This window comes from Biomphalaria glabrata, chromosome 16, assembly GCF_947242115.1.
Source record: "Biomphalaria glabrata chromosome 16, xgBioGlab47.1, whole genome shotgun sequence".
Lineage (NCBI taxonomy): Eukaryota > Metazoa > Mollusca > Gastropoda > Planorbidae > Biomphalaria > Biomphalaria glabrata.
The window spans coordinates 29,142,440-29,163,531 of record NC_074726.1 but is presented as its reverse complement, the minus strand read 5'-3'; the positions used below and the strand labels follow the sequence as shown (position 1 = coordinate 29,163,531).

General features: G+C 38.4%; 1 long non-coding RNA gene across 1 annotated transcript in view; it reads left to right on the top strand.

The window, feature by feature from the left end:
* Positions 1–540: 540 nt before the first annotated feature.
* LOC129923501 (uncharacterized) overlaps positions 541–21,092 on the top strand; it is a 32,012-nt gene continuing 11,460 nt past the window's right edge. The window contains exon 1 of the long non-coding RNA XR_008775464.1: positions 541–776. This is a non-coding gene — a long non-coding RNA (uncharacterized LOC129923501). The remainder of the gene's footprint in view (positions 777–21,092) is intronic.

Below are 21,092 nucleotides of genomic sequence, written 5' to 3'. Positions count from 1 at the left end.
GGGCTCGAGGTTCGACACCCGACTCGGGCAGAGTTGCGTTTACTGAGCGCCTAAAGGCAGCACGGAAAACCAACTCCTGGATACCCACTCCCCTCTCCCAACTGGTCCACAGCTCTGAGCGCTCTGAGCATGCTATAAGCATGAAAGTAGCGCTATATAAAAGCTATAATCATCTCTTGAGACGTAAAATGCCACAGACAAGAGTTCAAGAACTTGTGTGGTGCTGTATTTTCCTTTGCGACTAAGTCAACAAATAGAAACTACATTGAACCTAATGGAAAAGAGTGTTTTCATTATTCATATTATTCATATCCATCTCTTTTACATTGCTCTATCGTTTAATTTCACTACGACTTCTGTATAAAGCATATAAAATATGAAGATTTAAATAAATAAAAAAAATTTTCAATCTTGCCAGAATAACAGGCTAAAAAATTTAATTGTAATATTTAACCTTTATGGAACACCGTAATTATCCATCCTCTCGCTCACTTAAAGCGATACGAGGCCCCAAGTGGCGCGAGGGCGGAGTACGAGCGAGTAAGAAAAACAAACACAGCGATGTCTGAGATTTGTGTGATGTCGTCTGCTACTAGTCTTTGTGTCTGATTTACGGAACCTAGACTCCTGTAGTCTCTACAATTCATTGGAAACTTAATCTTTCTCACTAACAGACCTATTGGTACTTAATCTTTTGTTTTGGAATCAAACCACTTTTGTCTATATTCTCGTGGTTTGTATTAACCTTACGAATCGATGATTGGATAACACTTGAGGTAAATGGCAATTTTTTTTACTCTCTAAAGTTTATAGTGGAATCTAGATCTAGAATCGTTTTGAGGACAATGATAATATTCTCCATGTCAGTGATTCCCAACCCTAGTGTTCCTCGAGGCCTGAATAGGTGTTGCACGAACTACTGGACTAATTAACTAGTAGACCACCATGTGAATTAATCTCTCTGAAAGTTAAAGGCAAAGTGTTCCGCTAAATTAGGCCACTAATAGAATATGCATCCTCTGTTTGGGACCCCTCAACTCAAGAAAACATTAAGAAACTAGAACAGACACAAAATAGAGCAGTGAGATTCATAACAAACGAATATTCACATTTGACTAGAGTAACACCTTTAGTAAAATAACAAAATTTAGAAAGCCTTCAGGACAGAAGACTCAAAAGTAAAGTAGCAATCATACATAAAACTCTGAACCATAATCTTCAAATACAAAAACAAATTTTAATAAAATACTCTGAAAGACACAAAGATAAAGGCACATTCCTCGTCCCATATGCTAGGACAAATTTGTACAAATACTCCTTCTTCCCTAGTGCTATTAGAGCATGGAATGGGTTGCCTGAGCTAGCCAGGAAAACCAATGACTTGGCAGAATTTAAGTCATTGGTTAATATGCATGACTAAATGCATGACGCGTAGGACGTAATCATCTTCTTTTTTGAAGTAACGTCTGTATTATATAAGATAAGATAAGAAGATACTTCTAATGTGCGAAGTGCTCCGTTTAGGAAAAAGTTTGGGAAACACTGCTCTATCTGTTTAACGTTAACTTACTGTTAAATGTCAAACCACAAATGTCAAGTTTACTAGTGATCTAGATCTATCACTTGCGCCTGATTTCAAGAATCTAGATCTATAAATAAAATTAGGACATGTTTAATCATAGAGGCACACATTACACAAAGATAGAAGCGCATTTCTTATTCCATACGCTGGGACTAATTCGTACAAGAGCTCCTTCTTCCCTAGAGCCATTAGAGCATGGAATGGGTTGCCTGAGCCAGCAAGGAAAACCAGTGACTCAGCAGAGTTAAAGTCACTGATTAACATGTATGACTAGATTGACACATGAAATGCGTAGGACGTAATTATCTTCTTTTTTTTTGTTGAAGTTACGTCAGTTGTGTTTAAGATAAGAAAAGATTCCATTAAACTAGATATCATTAAAATGGTTATACATAAATAATGGAGCAGTTCGGACTGTCGTTACGAAGTCCCCTAGTTCGAACCCATCCTCTGCTATTGGGGCTAGGACGTAAAAACCAGATTTTCTGAATATACGCCTACGTCCGAAACATGTAAACCATAAAACATAGAAATAGATTTAATATCCAAGTTATATAGATGTAAGTACGCTACGTTACATGAAGCATAATCTTACATATCAGCATACTTGCTAATAAACAGACAGATAAAGTTATTATTATTAAATACATTTATAAAAATGGTAACAAATAACAAAACAATTGTCCTGTTATTTCTTGTGACCAAAAGTTTTGTGTTTATTTATTTTATTATCATCCGATACTTGTTGATTCTCACGAGCCAACCAAACCCAGTCAAGGTCACGTCTGCTCACATTTAGAGGACAGCCGATCACTATTTCTTGTAAGCAACCATATCTTTCGCACTTCGCTGAACATTATCCTGACGATTAGGCCTATAACATTTGACTCAGCAATAAGCTCAGATCATACACGAACACACACACACTCACGCACAAACACACTTCTAGCTTTTCGCAGTTCACTATTGAACTTGCTCGCTCTCTCTTTCTCTCTCTCTTTCTCTTGGCGCTCAACCCCCTTGCCTCCCCCCAAAGTTAAAACAGTGCCGTAGTTAAGACTTAAAAAGTCCCTAAGATCCATGAGATATGGAGCCCTTTTGGGGTCCTTCATAAGTCCAGATATTACCTAACATTGCCACATATTTTGGTGGCTTAAGCTAAAGCTTGTGTTGCCTAGAGGCAAATCCGGCCCTGATAGAAAAATCTAAACGGCCCACATATCTTGCTACCTCGCTGGTCAGTGTTCAGGTCTTCTGCCTCGGTTTGGCTAAGCGGTATGGCTTAAAAATAAAAGTTGCTTCCTGGTCATGTGATATGTTCTATGGATTGTCTTCTCGGTGGTTCAAATGCTGCCAACGGGAGTTTGGGTTTGGATATAATAATCTTCAAATTATCTCATTATTCTTGAACTGTTGACTCCTGACCGCCTTATTCTCTAACCCTTGACCCATTAACTCCTTATTCTTGAAACTTTGACCCCTGACAAATATTTTCCTCCATTTTACATGACCCTTATATTAAAAGAAAATAGACCCAGGCGGACAACGACTTTGTCTGTATCAGTTGTGGCAAAATATGTAGGTCATAAAGTCCCGTGACATACTGTATTCACCCTTAATCTTCAAAATAAAAGCCTGACTGTAAAACAGGTGCCTCGGTCTTTCGGCTTAAATGTCTTAGATATGCGCTGTAATATTTATAAACCAAATTCCATATTCTATTTTTAGTCAATATTCAGATCTATTTTTAGGTATTCTTTTTCAACAAACAAAGGCAAGACTCGCCAGACATTTTCTTTAATTACTGATGGGAAGACAACGATTTATGTCTGTTTCTCCCCGTGCGTTCTTGGCTGGCGTATTGTTTTCAGACTCGGGAATGTAGGCATGTACCTGGTTTCAAACTAAGTCTGGGGGGTGAGGTGGGGGGAGGGGAGAGAGAGAGAGATAAAAAGAAAGAACTACAAAACAAAAAATTAAATTAAACTCTGCATTTATATAATGAAAGGCGAGGAAAGATTAGTGAGGGAGATGGAAGTGAGAGGGGAAAAGCAGAGAGAGAGAGAGAGAGAAAGAGAAATTGAGACAGTGGGAAAGGTCAGACTGACATTTAACATCTCTCAACACTGTTAATACCTTATCACTGTAAATCTAAATCTCTCTTTTTTTTTTACAAAGCCTATATCTTTTTAACTCCTCCTTCTCTTTCTCTCTCTCTCTCTCTCTCTCAACTCTTGTCGGTCTTGTACAACACGTTATTTTCTCCACTGTCCATTCTCGGATCAAGTTGAGACTTTTCACAACTATGTCATCGTCGAAGACAACACATAAATACAAATTAACCAATAAATTAAAAATTAACCAATACTGGGTGTTGAAGACTTTACATTTTTTAGTCCAGGAAATGGATTTTCAGAGGAAAGCAAATTGTCCTTCAATTGCCCCCTCCAAAAAAAACAAAACGATAAAGTTTAACCGTTGAGCTGTACTAGTAAGTTTAACCGCTGAGCTGTACCAGTAAGTTTAACCGTATTGCTGTACAAGTAAGTTTAACCGTTGAGCTGTACCAGTAAGTTTAACCGTTGAGCTGTACCAGTAAGTTGAACCGTTGAGCTGTACCAGTAAGTTGAACCGTTGTGCTGTACCTTGTAACTTGAAAAAAGTCAACTAAGGGATTGGCGCTGAGTGCATATCCCGTTGACCATCAGAAAAAGGTTTTTATCCAACGGCGACGCGTGAGCTCTTCAGCCCCAGTCCTGTCTGAAGTTTCCAAAAATGGCAGCGTCGATTAGGTCGTGCCCTATACCTGGTACACGTTCCAGACAGTTGAACCGTTAAGATCTACAACTTGCTGGCTAGTAGAATTCTTTTCCTCCATATTCCTATACATTGTAAGTCCTAGCCATCTTTGCTATGTCTGTGGAAGTTATCTTTCATTCTTTTTTTTTTTTTTCATTCGCCTGCCGCTCTTCCTTTTCTAGCCTGGTTTAGTACTAGGTAGGAAGGTATTTACATGTCCTGATGATCTCGAGACCTAACCGTACCTTTTATTTTATTTCTAAAAGCTCAGTTTAGTTACTTCTCAATTTAATCTGAGGCCGTCTTCATGAGCGGCAAGTTGGGCCGAGACAGATAGTTATAGAAGGCCTGAGCGCTGAGCTGCGACGTCACAACCTGTGGGCAGTTTAGATCAATATCTCGCTGCTGTCACAGGCTGCGACGTCGCAGTTCAGTGTCCAGGTCTTCCATAACGGTTGGTCTCGGTAGGGTTAACTTACAGGGCCCTATCCACGAGGTGGGCCCCACGATGGGGATATTCCTCTGTTACCGTTAGCCCCACATATGCGTGGCTTCTGTCACACATTCTAATGAACCGTATCGAAATCTCCCCTGTTTTAAATAAATTAGCATACTTCAGCGAGTCCAGCATATATTATCTAGCGTATTGTTTTTTTTTCCGTGAGAATGTTTCAGATGATTATGTTGTGTAAAGGCCACTAAATCAATATAACAACAAATGTAATGGACCTCATTCACCAATCGTAAACAAACAACATTTAGCCAGGTGATAATATTGATAAAACAATGAAAAAAACGTATCACGTGACAGCCTTTATGGATAACGTATTTTGTATAGAAGAGATAGAGGTCCACGTGACTAAATGTTGCTTGTTTACGATTGGTGAATGAAGTCCATTCAAACATCCATTTGGTATCTGCATGGGATATTACATGTGTATTGTAACAAGACCTATCTTATCTTATATAATACAGACGTTACACGCAAACCCATGAGCATATCATTTTGGTATATTTTATATAGCCTACGGTTACCAAAATCCTGTCTGGTCTGCCATGCTTATGACACTCGCCAAGGAGTCCGTAGACTGTTAAGGGCGCCTATGCAGTTTCTATTTTCTCGAGTATGACCCCATTGTTCAATTGATGGTCATAGTAGATAGAAACTAAGCAGCTGTGATAATTTTAATCCTAATGCTGGTCTGCCTCGAAAGTTTCAAACACTTCAGTGGCCCGTGCAACCAACCTGTTCTTAATTTAGTTGTGTTTCATCTAAAATCTTCTTGCCATGAGATATAGTGTGTATTGTAGACCCCAGGAGAATGAATTTCTGAAGCTTAGAAATGCAGGAAAACGCTAAGTGACCCGGGCTCGGGGGGGGGGGGAGGGGGGGAGAAGGAAACTGGCAAAAGATTAAACCTTGACCGCTAAGTCTGAAAAACAAAACAAAAAAGTTGATAATAAGCCTAATAATAATCTACATTTTAATACATATAAACATATACATATATAGTATAGCAGTGTCTTGGCATCCGAAGATAAATGCTGAGTGCAGTAGTCCACGTCCGCCAACCCAGTAATGACCTACATATTTTGCCACATTTTATGCAGAAAAAGCCATTTTCAGCTGGGAGATCAATATTAGTAAAAACTATTGATAAAGTGTCGTTATTAATTACCTTTTCAAATAGACTTCTAACCCATTTTACAGCTGTGGAATGAACTGTATTATGGTTAAAACAACAACAAAAAAAAAAGCAACAATATTTTTATTATGAAAATTTCAATATATCTTCCCCAATTTTTTTCTTAACATCACTCATTCCCATTTCGTGTTTTATTCTAAACTCCTTGCGTGACAGCCCCAAAATGGCGCATCGGTCGTGTTAACCCAATTAATATTTGTTACGTTAGTCTGCTGACACCAGACAAAACATTCAACAAGTGTTGACTTTCAAGGATGACAACTCCTTTTTTGGATTGAGACGTCTGCGAACAAGGGGAAACAACCCGACACTTGTGACGGGTCTGACCCAAAAAAAAAAAAAAAAATTCTATTGACGAATCTGTCAAGTAATCTATTTTTAGAAATTGGCGTAACTCTGCCCTTTTCAGAGAATTCTTAAACCTGGCGATCTCGCTCGATGAAAAAAAGTCGGTTAGTGAGTAAAGATGAAGTAGAAACATTGCACACGTTAATAAACAGAAAGTACATATACAAACGTTTAGAATGAGGTAAATTAATGTGATCATTAGACACTAAGTAGCATTCATATACTCACAACATAAACACCATGCACCACCCCGACCTCTAATAGCGTTACCTAACAACACTCATCTCTATCGTATAAGAAAAAAATTACTTGTTACAAACATTTGAAATAATGGCTCCTCCACCCAATAATAGCTCCACCTACTAACTCTATTTCTAACATTTGAAATAGATGGCTCCTCCTCCACCCAATAATAGCTCCACCTACTAACTCTATTTCTAACATTTGAAATAGATGGCTCCTCCTCCACCCAATAATAGCTCCACCTACTAACTCTATTTCTAACATTTGAAATAGATGGCTCCTCCTCCACCCAATAATAGCTCCACCTACTAACTTTATTTCTAACATTTGAAATAGATGGCTCCTCCTCCACCCAATAATAGCTCCACCTACTAACTATATTTCTAACATTTGAAATAGATGGCTCCTCCTCCACCCAATAATAGCCCCACCTACTAACTCTATTTCTAACATTTGAAATAGATGGCTCCTCCTCCACCAAATAATAACTCCACCTACTAACTTTATTTCTAGCGTTTGAAATAGATGGCTCCTCCTGTACCCAATAATAGCTCCACCTACTAACTCTATTTCTAACATTTGAAATAGATGGCTCCTCCTCCACCCAATAATAGCTCCACCTACTAACTCTATTTCTAACATTTGAAATAGATGGCTCCTCCTCCACCCAATAATAGCTCCACCTACTAACTCTATTTCTAACATTTGAAATAGATGGCTCCTCCTCCACCCAATAATAGCTCCACCTACTAACTCTATTTCTAACATTTGAAATAGATGGCTCCTCCTCCACCCAATAATAGCTCCACCTACTAACTCTATTTCTAACATTTGAAATAGATGGCTCCTCCTCCACCCAATAATAGCTCCACCTACTAACTCTATTTCTAACTTTTGAAATAGATGGCTCCTCCTCCACCCAATAATAGCTCCACCTACTAACTCTATTTCTAACATTTGAAATAGATGGCTCCTCCTCCACCCAATAATAGCTCCACCTACTAACTTTATTTCTAACATTTGAAATAGATGGCTCCTCCTCTACCCAATAATAGCTCCACCTACTAACTTTATTTCTAATATTTGAAATAGATGGCTCCTCCTCTACCCAATAATAGCTCCACCCCATCACGCTCATCTCTTGGCATAAAATCTTTTACAATCTTTATGGCTGTACTGTTCAGCTTAAGTATTGATATCCTATTATTATCTTTAAGAGTTTTGACCAAGGAGGTGACGAGGGAGGTTGTGGCAGACGGTTCGATGTGAGATGTGATGATGTGTGAGGTCTTCTTGTAATGTCTTGTTCTTTGTCATGTTCCTTTATTATAAGCTACTGTTCAGCTTAAGTATTGATATCCTATTATTATCTTTCTGAGTTTTGACCAAGGAGGTGACGCGGGAGGTTGTGGCAGACGGTTCGATGTGAGATGTGATGATGTGTGAGGTCTTCTTGTAATGTCTTGTTCTTTGTTATGTTCCTTTATTATAAGCTACTGTTCAGCTTAAGTATTGATATCCTATTATTATCTTTCTGAGTTTTGACCAAGGAGGTGACGAGGGAGGTTGTGGCAGACGGTTCGATGTGAGATGTGATGATGTGTGAGGTCTTCTTGTAATGTCTTGTTCTTTGTCATGTTCCTTTATTATAAGCTACTGTTCAGCTTAAGTATTGATATCCTATTATTATCTTTATGAGTTTTGACCAAGGAGGTGACGCGGGAGGTTGTGGCAGACGGTTCGATGTGAGATATGATGATGTGTGAGGTCTTCTTGTAATCTCTTGTTAGTCCGCGTAGCTCTTATGGGTACCTGACTTTAGTTGGGGGAAAAGTAAAGACGGTTGGTCGTTGTGCTGGCCACATGACGCCCTGCTCGTTCACCGTTGGCCAAATAGACGGATGACCTTAACTTCACCCACCCTATAGTTCGCCAGGTCTTAAAAATAGATGATACATACACACATTCTTAAAGGGGAACTTTACTTTCTTTTTATTTATTTATTTTTAAAGCGATCACGTAAACAATCACAATGATACTTCTTCCACACCCCACCCCCTGTCACAACTGGCCCAGACAAGTGATGGGATCTTGGCGCACTGAGAAAAGCTAAAAGCTAAGCAGGGACAATTGGTAGAAAAAAATTATGTCTGGGTCAGTTGCATATATAATAAAATTCCTAATGTAAACTAATTGATGCAACTACACCTAATATAAACATGTTTTCAACTATCAAAACATAACTTTTACTACAAGCTCGACACGTCATGACAACATTCATTTTTAATTTGTTTTACTAGGAGAACGGAGACTTTTATTCTCAGGTTCAGAACATCTTGGACTTTTGGTTTGAATTATAAATAGAAATATCTGTAAACAAACAAAGTTTATTCGGTGATCATTAGACCAATTGTAAGTTGTCTGAGCTTGTGTCCTAATACTCGGAATTACCAAACTTTACATTTGCGGGAGGGTATAACTCTTCATTAGGTCAATTCGGTTTGGTACGGAATTAATGTAACAAAAAGTTTAGCATCGTGGGTGGTCCAAAAACATTTTTTTGGTTTCATGTTGAATGTAATGTGCGCGGACATCTCACAAGATTTGAAGGATTTGTTTTTCTTTTATATTCAACAATTTTTTATATATTTTTTTAAAATTTAATTTGAAAATAGTGTAGAATGATTACAAGACATACAGATAAATAGATAGATACATAGATATCTAGATAAAATAAAATAAATTATGGCTTTTATATAGTGCTACTTTCATGCTTGTAGCATGCTCAGAGCGCTTTGGTCCAATCTCATTTGTGGTATCTAGGAAGGTTGTGCTGCCTTTAGGCGCTCAGTAAACACAACTTTACCCGCGTCGGGTGTCGAACCTCGAGCCCCCTTCATAGGTAGCCAAGCCAAGCAAGTTCAAGCGCACTTAGCCTCTCGACCACGCTTCCCACATAGATCGATAGATAGATAGATAGATAGATAGATAGATAGATAGATAGATAGATAGATAGATAGATAGATAGATAGATAGATAGATAGATAGATAGATGATTGGATTGATTGATGGATGGATGGAGATAGGTAAATGGATGGATGGATAGATAGATAGTTAGATAGACAGACGGACAGAGGCAGATAGATAGAGAGAGAGACAGAGAGAGAGAGAGACAGAGAGAGAGAGAGAGAGGCAGAGAGAGAGAGAGACAGAGAGAGAGAAAGAGACATAGAGAGAGAGAAAGATTGAGAGAGAGAGAGACAGATAGAGACAGAGAGACTGAGAGAGAGACACAGAGAGAGAGAGAGACAGAGAGAGACAGAGAGAGAGACAGAGAGAGACGGAGAGAGAGACAGAGAGAGACAGAGAGAGAAAGACAGAGAGAGAGAGAGACAGAGAGAGAGACAGAGAGAAACAGAGAGAGAGAGAGAGACAGAGAGAGAGAGAGAGAGAGTACCAGTGAAAACATATTTTCAATTTCGGTATTCATAGGATGCCCCTGAATAAACTCAGCTCTACCTGATCTAGGTCATGTTCTCTCGCATGATTTGCATCCTGATCTAGATTTCTGATCTACTTACCTACTTACTTGTAAGTTCATTTCTCATTCGTTATACTCACGTAAGACTGGCGACACCAACTTTGTACGAGTCTTTCTAAAACACACACAAAATAAACCCAACAACAACCTAAAGCAAAAATAAAGAACCGCGCGAGAAACGATGTTTGTCTTTCCTGTCAGTGTCAATTAACTTCGCAGCAGACGATAAAGGAATGCTAAGATATCTCTCTCAGGGGAATTAGTTTCCACCATTTTTTTTTTGTTTTCCTTTAGAAATGTTTCAAAATTGGACGTGACGTTCTGATGACGTAATATGACGATGTGAGATCGAGATTACTCGGCACAAAATAATAACAGTAATGACGTCATCAAAATTGTGTTTCGGCGTAGTTCCTGTAATTCATAAATAATCATTTCACAAAAATCATGAAAAAAAAAAAAAAAAAAAGTTAGATTTACATAAAAAAAGATTTTTGTGTGTGTTCAGAATCTATTATAATCTGATATTAGCTAGACGTTATCAGTTGGCTTCTTAAAAAGGCTGAAGCAGACAACAACTTTGTCAGTGTTAGGTATGGCTAAATATGTAGGTCACATCTTCTTCTGCGTAGTCCTGTTAAATACTCCACTCTTGTTAAATATACACGTTGAAAACTATGCCTTTATATAATTATTATGTTAGAAATGAACGAGTAGTCATTCTCTGGCGCTGCCAGGGTCGAGTTTCGCTAAAGAGAAACAAAATTCATCGTAGTCCCTTTAACAGTTTCCACTGAGGAATTTTCTGGTGATGTGGCAGGTCTGCAGCAGTACCGCCCTCTGACAGGCAACGAGGATGTTCCTAGGAATGTTAAGGGCCTGGAAGGTGTCTGTGAGGTCAGTTGTTATTATCCCCTCGGTTGATATAACAATGGGGTATATTGTTATTTTGGACAATTTCCATAGACGCTTAATCTCCAAGCCTAGGTTCCCATATTTTCTTTGTTTTTCTATCTCGGTTTTTCTTAAATTATGAGACAGTGGTACGGCGATATCGATAATGGTAGCGGTTTTTACTTTTTTATCGATGAACAGCAGATCCGGGCGATTGAAATCTACCGTTTTGTCGGACAGAATAGACCTATCCCAGTACAGCAGATGTTCAGTAGACTTTATTATTATTATTATTATTACAGTTGTTTTTTGATAGAGATTCCATAATCAGCACACTCAGTAATACGACGGGGCTCCGACGTTAAGTTATATCATTAATGTATACTGTGGGAGGCGCTGGCTGAGTGGTAAAGCGCTTAGCGCTTGGCTTCCGGGGGTCCCGGGTTCGAATCCTGGTGAAGATTGGGATTTACAATTTCGGGATCTTCAGGGCAACTCTTGAGTCCATCCAGCTCTAATGGGTATCTGACATTAGTTGAGGAAAAGTAAAGGCTGTTGGTCGTTGTGCTGGCCACATGACACCCAATGTTAACCGTGTGCCACAGAAACAGATGACCTTTACTTTACAGTTTACATTATAGACCACATGGTCTAAAAGGGAAACTTTAGTAAAACTTTAAATGTATACTATAGAACGTAATTTTTTATTACAATGTAGTTATGCTTAATTTCATTACAGTTTGTGAAAGCTGAAATCATATATTTTTTTAGATCTATTTATTGATCTATCCTCTATTTTATATACCCTTGGAAGTTTAAGACAAAATCTGATTTCACAATAAACAGAATACAATACACAAATCAATACAAAAATTAACCAATTAATTAACATTTTAGTACTTATTCATTAATTTTGTTTTATATAGCAGAAAGGGAGCTAAACCCTGTAATTTTCAGATAAATGGCAGAAGTTAGCGGTTCTTTTCCTTTGATAAGCTTCGTTTTTTAAGAAGTATTTTTTTTTTTTTTTTTTTGCTTTTTTAATTCTTCTTATTATTATTTGTTCTCAAATACTCCATCGTTTGGGGATTTTTAAAAAAATGTATTAACGAATTCACCTTACACTGAATTTGTAATTAAATGAAAGCTGTTAATATTTGAGTATCACAGCTTGAATCAAACGGCTATATAACAATATAAAGTTATGCAGTTTGAATTAACACTGTTAATGACTACAGCAATAAATACATACAGTGAACTAAATAAAAGAAGGACAGTGTAACAGATTTTATATTTCATGTATAGAATAGTACTGGACTGAACTCTACTGACTTGAGTATAAGCTTTCTCCCTAGACATAGTCCAGGACTCACTAGTGTCTATGAGAACCTTCGAGATTCAGTAACCGGAAGTAAGAATAATCTCGTTATTATTTCCTCTGAACTCTCTAAACGTATTCTTAAATGCTTCGAATGATCTGAAATGTGATGTCATATATGTGTCCCATATTGGTTAGGCCTACTATAATGCCAAATAGCATGATATTCACTAATTCACCTAACCATAATTTACAAATAGAAAACCAAAATGTAATGAAATACTCAGAAAGACACAAAGATTGAGGCACATTTCTTATTCCATACACTAGAACAAATTCGTACAAGTGCTCCTTTTCCCCTAGCGCCATTAGAGAATGGAGTAGGTTGTTTCAATCAGCCAGGAAAACCAACGACTTAGCAGAGTTTAAGTCATTGAATAACATGCAATTACTAGAATGACACTAGACTGACACATCAATTGCGTAGGGCGTATTTATCTTCTTTTTTGAAGTAACGTCTGTAATATATATAAGACAAGATAAGATATGTTAGCAACGACGCTTTGCAAACGTGAGGCCATTCAATATCAACATATATGTAAATAAAAATTGATTACACCCGATGACAACGGCTTCGTCTTCATTAGTTGTAGCATAATAACCAGGTCACAAGCGGGTTTGCTTGGTCATGTAAATACTACACACATTCTTGATATTTGGGATTAAAGACAAAGTCTTAATATTAATAGAATAGATGTCGATTCTGGCAGTAGCAGAGAATAGGACAACTCATGGTTCCATTTATGCCATATGGAGCACCCTGGAAAAAATTATCTTTTTTTTTTTCCAAAACTTTTATTGCGCAAAACAGAAGGCACAGGAACTGCACATTCTGAAGCGACTCGTCGACATTATTTCTGAAAACAATTTTTTTAAAGTAACAGAGAATCCATTATATATATATAACAAACGAATATTCACATTTGACTAGAGTAACACCTTTAGTAAAATCACTAAATTTACAAAGCCTTCAGGACAGAAGACTCAAAAGTAAAGTAGCAAATATACATAAAACACTGAACCATAATCTTCAAATACAAAAACAGAATTTAATAAAATACTCTGAAAGACACAAAGATAAAGGCACATTCCTCGTCCCAAATGCTAGGACAAATTTGTACAAATACTCCTTCTTCCCTAGTGCTATTAGAGCATGGAATGGGTTGCCTGAGCTAGCCAGGAAAACCAGTGACTTGGCAGAATTTAAGTCATTGGTTAATATGCATGACTTAATGCATGACGCGTAGGACGTAATCATCTTCTTTTTTGAAGTAACGTCTGTATTATATAAGAAGATAAGATAAGATAAGATATATATTCATCTACAAAGAAAATTTACATAGCAATTTAGCCAAAAAGCCTCATATAGGTCTTCCAATACAGAGGTTCTCAAAGTGTGGTCCGCGCCCCCCCCCTTCCCCGTATGGGTCCTGGAGACGACCATAGGGAGTCCGCAGAAAGTTTAAAATCATATGAAATTAAAATAACTTCTCCGCTAAAAGCTAGTTTATTCAATCGAATAATTTTAATATTAATCAACTCGCCACGCACTACTGTTTAATATGTTCACTAAGTACTAGTCTATGACGACCTAAACCACTTGGATATTCCCGACTGAGTGTTGAACCCTTTTGCGCGAAGCCATTCTAATAGAGGTAGCAGCTTATTTCAATAACCCCATAAGAGGAACTTCAACCACTGTCTAAACGTGGGTACCAAAATGTATCTTTTCGAAAACAATTTCATATCCAGCATTATGGGTACAGAAGCTGTTTTCGTGTATTCTGATTTGGTAAAACGTGGATTCACCGCCGTAATATTATCCTCATCACTTGTCATATAAACCGACCAGAGATTTGTACTCGTAAAGGTTTGCAGCTGCTACTTACAGACGTTGAGCCTGACAGAAATACATTCATACAATCTCACCCACCTCATCATCCAAGTCATTCATTTTTAAAACTATTATTTTAAACAAAAGTTATATTTTCAATAAAAGCGTATAAAACATTAAGCCACTGTTACGTCAGGTCCGAGCGAAGTGGTCGTCTCCTTTCCTTTAGGACTTAACCAGAAAGATTTAAAAACTCCTGTATCCCACTATCGGTCAGAGTGTTACAAGATCAGCCGTCGTCATCGAGAAGTACATAGAAGTCATAAAGCGCTGGTTGTGAGAGTGTATGTGTTTCGTGTGTGAAGGTTGTTCGTATTTGCATCTATGTTGTTATTGTTACAGTAGTTACGCTGAGGTGGTCAACAGTAGTCAAACTGATTTTTCATTTCATTTGACCAATAAAAATTATCTTATCTCTTAACTTATAGACTATGCATTTGTGTATTTTGTTTTTCATGTAAGGGGTCCGCGGGCATGTTTAGATTATAGAGAGTTATCCCCAATTCCAAAATGTTTGAGAACCTCTGTTCTTCCTTAGTAATTTCTTAGTATTCCACTTGCGACTTTCCCGATACATAAAAGAACAATGCGTTTAACTCTTGTCTTGCTACACTACATAAAAGCTACTCGCCTGGTGTTTTAGACAGAATGTGTTTCCATTTAAAAAAAAAAAAACAAAAGGGAGGGGGGGGGGGTGTCATTATTTTTGAGTGAGGGAGGGGATCATTATTTTTGAGTGAGGGAGGGGGGGTCATTATTTTTGAGTGAGGGATGGGGGTGTCATTATTTTTGAGTGAGGGAGGGGATCATTATTTTTGAGTGAGGGAGGGGGCAACATTATTTTTGAGTGAGGAAGGGGGGATCATTTTTTTGAGTGAGGGAGGGGGGGGTCATTATTTTTGAGTGAGGGAGGGGGGATCATTTTTTTGAGTGAGGAAGGGGGGATCATTTTTTTTGAGTGAGGAAGGGGGGGTCATTATTTTTGAGTGAGGGAGGGGGGGGGGGTCATTATTTTTGAGTGAGGTAGGGGGGGGGTCATTATTTTTTAGTGAGGGAGGGGGTCATTATTTTTTAATGAGGGGTGGGGGGTCATTATTTTTTAGTGAGGGATGGGGGGTCATTATTTTTGAGTGAGGGAGGGGGGGTCATTATTTTTGAGTGACGGAAAGGGGGGGTCATTATTTTTGAGTGAGGGAGGGGGTCATTATTTTTGAGTGAGGGAGGGGGGGTCATTATTTTTGAGTGAGCTTTATCTTTTTTTATAGTAAATGTTCTTCTGGTGTTAGCAGGGAAGCAGGGTGTGGGAGGGATGTTTCGGGGAGTGTGAGCTGATTTCTGGTTAAACATAAAAGCAATGTGTTCTCTCCCTTGTGTGCCTGGAAGTGGGCGAAGACTTATAACGAACGCTTTCGTGTGTACGGAAATAAGGCTGCAAGTCGTCAGCTAGACGGCAAATGATAATTAGTGACGACATCTACTCAACAGTTATACAGAACAGAAGGATCTTGCTCTTTTTTGGTGTGTTTTTTTTCCCCCACTCAAAAAGAAAGAGTACAAACCTGCAGAGTCGTTTCTTGGATTCATTTCTGGGCTTGGGGTGTTTGTACCTCCACGACAGCTAGTCCAACTAAACCATTGTCGGCGTATTATGAAGAACTTTAAAACTTGAAAAAAAAACAAACAACAACTTCGTTTTAAACAAAGATGAACTTTATCGTACATACTTGTGACGTGGCAACGAGCGATTGGTCTCCACGGCCCAAAGGTTGTGACGTAGCAGGTCAGTGTTGAGGCCGTCTAAAACGGTTGGTCTCGACTTCACCCACTCCATAACCGGGGTTGAAGTCTAATGCACTTACTTTTGCATTCTGATTCAATTGAATAGGACTTAACGAAATGAGCTGGCGGAGGAATCAGAAATGATCAGAATTAGTTCTGCACAGAAATGAATGAAGCACAGTTGCCAGCCATTTATCATTTGGCTCGTTTTTCTTCCAGAGATGATAGGTTTAAGGGACACTAGAATAACAAAAGCTTGCTTTGAAATACTGTGTATCTCTGCAGACAAACTGGACCGGAAATGATGTAATGGATGATCTTCGTGTCATGCGGGATGCGAAATCTAGATCAGGTCAAAGTTCAGTTATCGCGAAGAGCTAATCAAATCTATTTTGGTTTTTCTTTTCTGCATTTAATTAAGAATTAATATGTGAGGTCCTTGTTCATTTCTCCAATAGTTCGCGGAATACCTTTGCAGCCTCGCGGAACACCTATTTGGCTTCGCGGAACACCTATTCAGGCCTCGCGGAACACAGCTTGGGAAACACTGGTCAAGATGTCTTTATGCTTTTTGAAAGACACGAGAAACATTTACAAAAACACTAACTTAATAGTCTAGGGAAGTCTAGAATGATTCTATATGAGTCTAGAATAGTGTTTCCCAAACTGTGTTCCAAGGAACCCTAGTGTACCGAGAGGCCTGAATGGGTGTTCCACGAACTACTGGAATAATTAACTAGTAGGCCACCACGTGAATAAATCTCTTGAAAATAAGCAAAGCGTTCCGCTAAATACTCGGCATGTGCGAAGTGTTTCTTTAAGGGAAAATTTTAATAAACACTGTTCTAGAACATCAAATAACATAAGCACACATATTTTTTTAGGGAGATACTTTTGAACCTATTTTAAGTTTATTGCAATCGAAAGTTATACTTGTTTAAAGTAATTTTTTTTCTGCTTTAGGTTCATTCTTCTTTTGAATACTATCGGTCCTAGAATTTGTGTTTTGGGGCAGATCTCACTCTTAACATTTTCTTGAGCACAGACATCTGGTATGTAGACTGCTCGAACGTTTTAGAACTTCGATTTTAGAGAACTCAAGATGCAACTCTAATACAGTGTACGATAAACGACAGACACTGATGTCATTTATATGTCTGCGGCAAACAGCCTATGTCATACATGTTTGTGACTAAATAGCCTATGTCATACATGTTTGTGACTAAATAGCCTATGTCATACATGTGTGTGACTAAATAGCCTATGTCATACATGTGTGTGACTAAATAGCCTATGTCATACATGTGTGTGACTAAATAGCCTATGTCATACATGTGTGTGACTAAATAGCCTATAACATACATGTGATGTGACTAAATAGCCTATGTCATACATGTTTGTGACTAAATAGCCTATGTCATACATGTTTGTGACTAAATAGCCTATGTCATACATGTTTGTGACTAAATAGCCTATGTCATACATGTTTGTGACTAAATAGCCTATAACATACATGTGATGTGACTAAATAGTTTATGTCATACATGAGTGTGACTAAATAGCCTATGTCATACATGAGTGTGACTAAATAGTAAAATGTCATACATGTGTGTGACTAAATAGCCTATGTCATACATGAGTGTGACTAAATAGCCTATGTCATACATGTGTGTGACTAAATAGCCTATGTCATACATGTGTGTGACTAAATAGCCTATGTCATACATGTGTGTGACTAAATAGCCTATGTCATACATGTGTGTGACTAAATAGCCTATGTCATACATGTGTGTGACTAAATAGCCTATAACATACATGTGATGTGACTAAATAGCCTATGTCATACATGTGTGTGACTAAATAGCCTATAACATGGCTGCCTGGTCGTGCGGTTTGCGCGCTGGACTGTCGTTCAGATTTATCGATGGTCCAGGGTTCAAACCCTGCCCGCTCCCATCCCCCGTCGTCCTGCGGGAGGTTAGGACTAGGAAGTAATTATCTTCAACTCTGAAGGAACATCCGAAACATGTAAAACATTTTACAACATACATGTGTGTGACTAAATAGCCTATGTCATACATGTTTGTGACATGTTTGCGCCCAAAACGAGGCTTACCCATAATTCCCCACTAAATCAGATGAAGAGAAGGCAGATTTAATTTTATTTAGCAGACGCTTCAATAAACACCAGACGAGGTGTTACATAAATTGGTGGCCAGTCAGGGGCGTAGCTACGCATTTTCCATCGTTTGGGGGCCCGGGGAGGGGGCTAGACCTCTTTTGGGGCCCCCTGCATTTTGCGTAATATTTAATTTTTAAGGTAAAAAACACTCATTTGGGGGCCCCTTCAAATGGGGGCCCGGGGGGATTTTCAAATTTCCCCCTCCTCCCCCCACCCTAGCTACGCCACTGTGGCCAGTATATATTTATTAAATGTAAAATGCTAACACCCTGGCAAGTCCGGCTATACACATAATAACGATATGTAGTAATGCTTTTTAAACATTACAAATTATACGTCCATTCACTTCTATGGCCACAGACTACAGATGTCTGACCATGTGGTCAGCTCCCAAAACGAGGCTTACCATTACCCACTAAATTTCAATTTCCGGGTGAAATATGATAAATAAGTGTTCTCAGAGAAGCTCGTTCACCTCTTGTCACAGTAGTTCTCAAACAATGCTGTGACACCTATGTCCTACATGTTTGTGACACTGATGTGACAGTCCTTACAAAGATTACAATATTAAAAGTTGGACCTCACACCCCCCCCCCTTCCCATAATGCTAAGCTCGCGACATAGACTTTTTGTTTACGACTTCTACAATATTTGCAGCAGACGCGAGATTTTTTCCCGGAACCTCGAACTCACCCGTAACCTCTCACCTATGAATACATTATTCTCCGGAGGATGTTTTTTTTTTTTTTTTGTGGGGCGTATTAATTTTTGCCGCAAATAGATCCGGGGCAGGGATTCGGGGGAGTCTGCATTGTCACAAGTTGTCCCGGGGGGGGGGGGGGAGTTGGGAGACGAAGCTCCCCACTAATAGGATTCCACGCCGAGTGGCTGACGTTTGACACAATCGAGTCAGACAACGCGCGGGAGTTTCGAAAAAAAAAAAAAATTTCCGATTCTAAATTTAGATTTGAGCTCCAGTCGGCGAGGGAAAAAGACATTAGAGATATGTGATTGGAGCGAAGTGGGATAGGAGAAGGATAAGGTGGATTGGATGTTTCACTCGTGAAAAAAAAATGGAATAAAAAAAAATTAATGGTGGTTTTGTAAACTGGATAAGACAGTGAGATACTTAGCATCGTAGTTGAATATTTTAACAGTTTTTTTGTTGGCTTTGTCATATTGTTGTTTTTTTTTACAAACCTTCTATCAAGTCACTCTGTCTGTCTGTCTGTCTGTCACAAATTTAGAACACGTTATTTCTCCAACTTTCATTTCTCGAATCTAGTTGAAACTTTGCACAATTATTAATTGTTCGTAACCAAACACAATCCACAAAAAAAAAAGACAGACAGACAGATAGATAGATAGATAGATAGATAGATAGATAGATAGATAGATAGATAGATAGATAGATAGATAGATAGATAGATGGATAGATAGTTTAATAGATACATAGATAGACAGACAGACAGACAGACAAACAGATAGATAGATAGATAGATAGATAGATAGATAGATAGATAGATAGATAGATAGATAGATAGATAGATAGATAGATAGATAGATAGATAGATAGTTTAATAGATACATAGATAGACAGACAGACAGATAGATAGATACATACATACATAGATAGATAGAAAGACAGACAGACAAACAGATAGATAGATAGATAGATAGATAGATAGATAGATAGATAGATAGATAGATAGATAGACAGATAGATAGATAGATAGATAGATAGATAGATAGATAGATAGATAGATAGATAGATAGATATTTAAGCATATCACGTGTGTCTATGCCTCATTCTTTCCAATGAATAAGTTTCCACACAAATAAGCTTAGGGAAATGGTTATCGTGTCTCAGGACGACCCTCTGACCATGGTTAAAAACGCAAATTGTGACCGTTCGGCCTTACCACAAGATTCACAGTGCTTGCAAGGACATTTCTGCAGGTCAAAAATCCAGGGGGAAAAAAGGATAGACAAACGAAGCAAAGGGGGCAGACATCCCCAAAGAATGGACAGGCCAATCAATGAAGAGACTCTTGACCAAAGACAGAGAGGAATGGAGAGAGATGGCTGACCCCCAACTAAGGGACAAGGAAAAGCGTAGAACGTAATAGTCTATATATATGTCTTCGAAGGAACTCTTATAATTTATAACATTGATCAGACATTATGCTGTTGTGGTTGCTTTGTTGCATTTTACGTCTAAAGAGGCCAATCCTTGATACGCAGCTGCGGTCACAGGTTGGGCATCTGTAATCACCAGGCGCCATTGCAATTTCACCCCTTCTTTGTACTACTAAATGTGTATGGCAACTGCAACCTGGGACTCTTGTATATGTTTATATACATATATTCCACCATCGCATCCCTCATCAATATGAAGTTACCAGGAGCTTCCGCTTTCTCTAGTATACAACAGTAAAGCGAACAAGTGTATATGTGTGCCTGTGAGGTGGGGAGGGGGCGTGAACAAATTTACTGGGTAGAATTTCGTTGGCAAGGGAAGTAACACAAACAAAGAAACATTCGCCTTCTGATGGTATCTGCTTGCGTGTAACGAAATAAAACAACGGGAGGTAACTCTTAGAGTACTTTTGTCGTCTGTTCAGTAATTACGTTTGATAAAAACATGTGTATATATATATAGAGTTGTCTTGGTTGTCGACCTGAGCACCACATAGGAAAATCACACACACACACATACATCTTATCTTATATATCTTATATAATA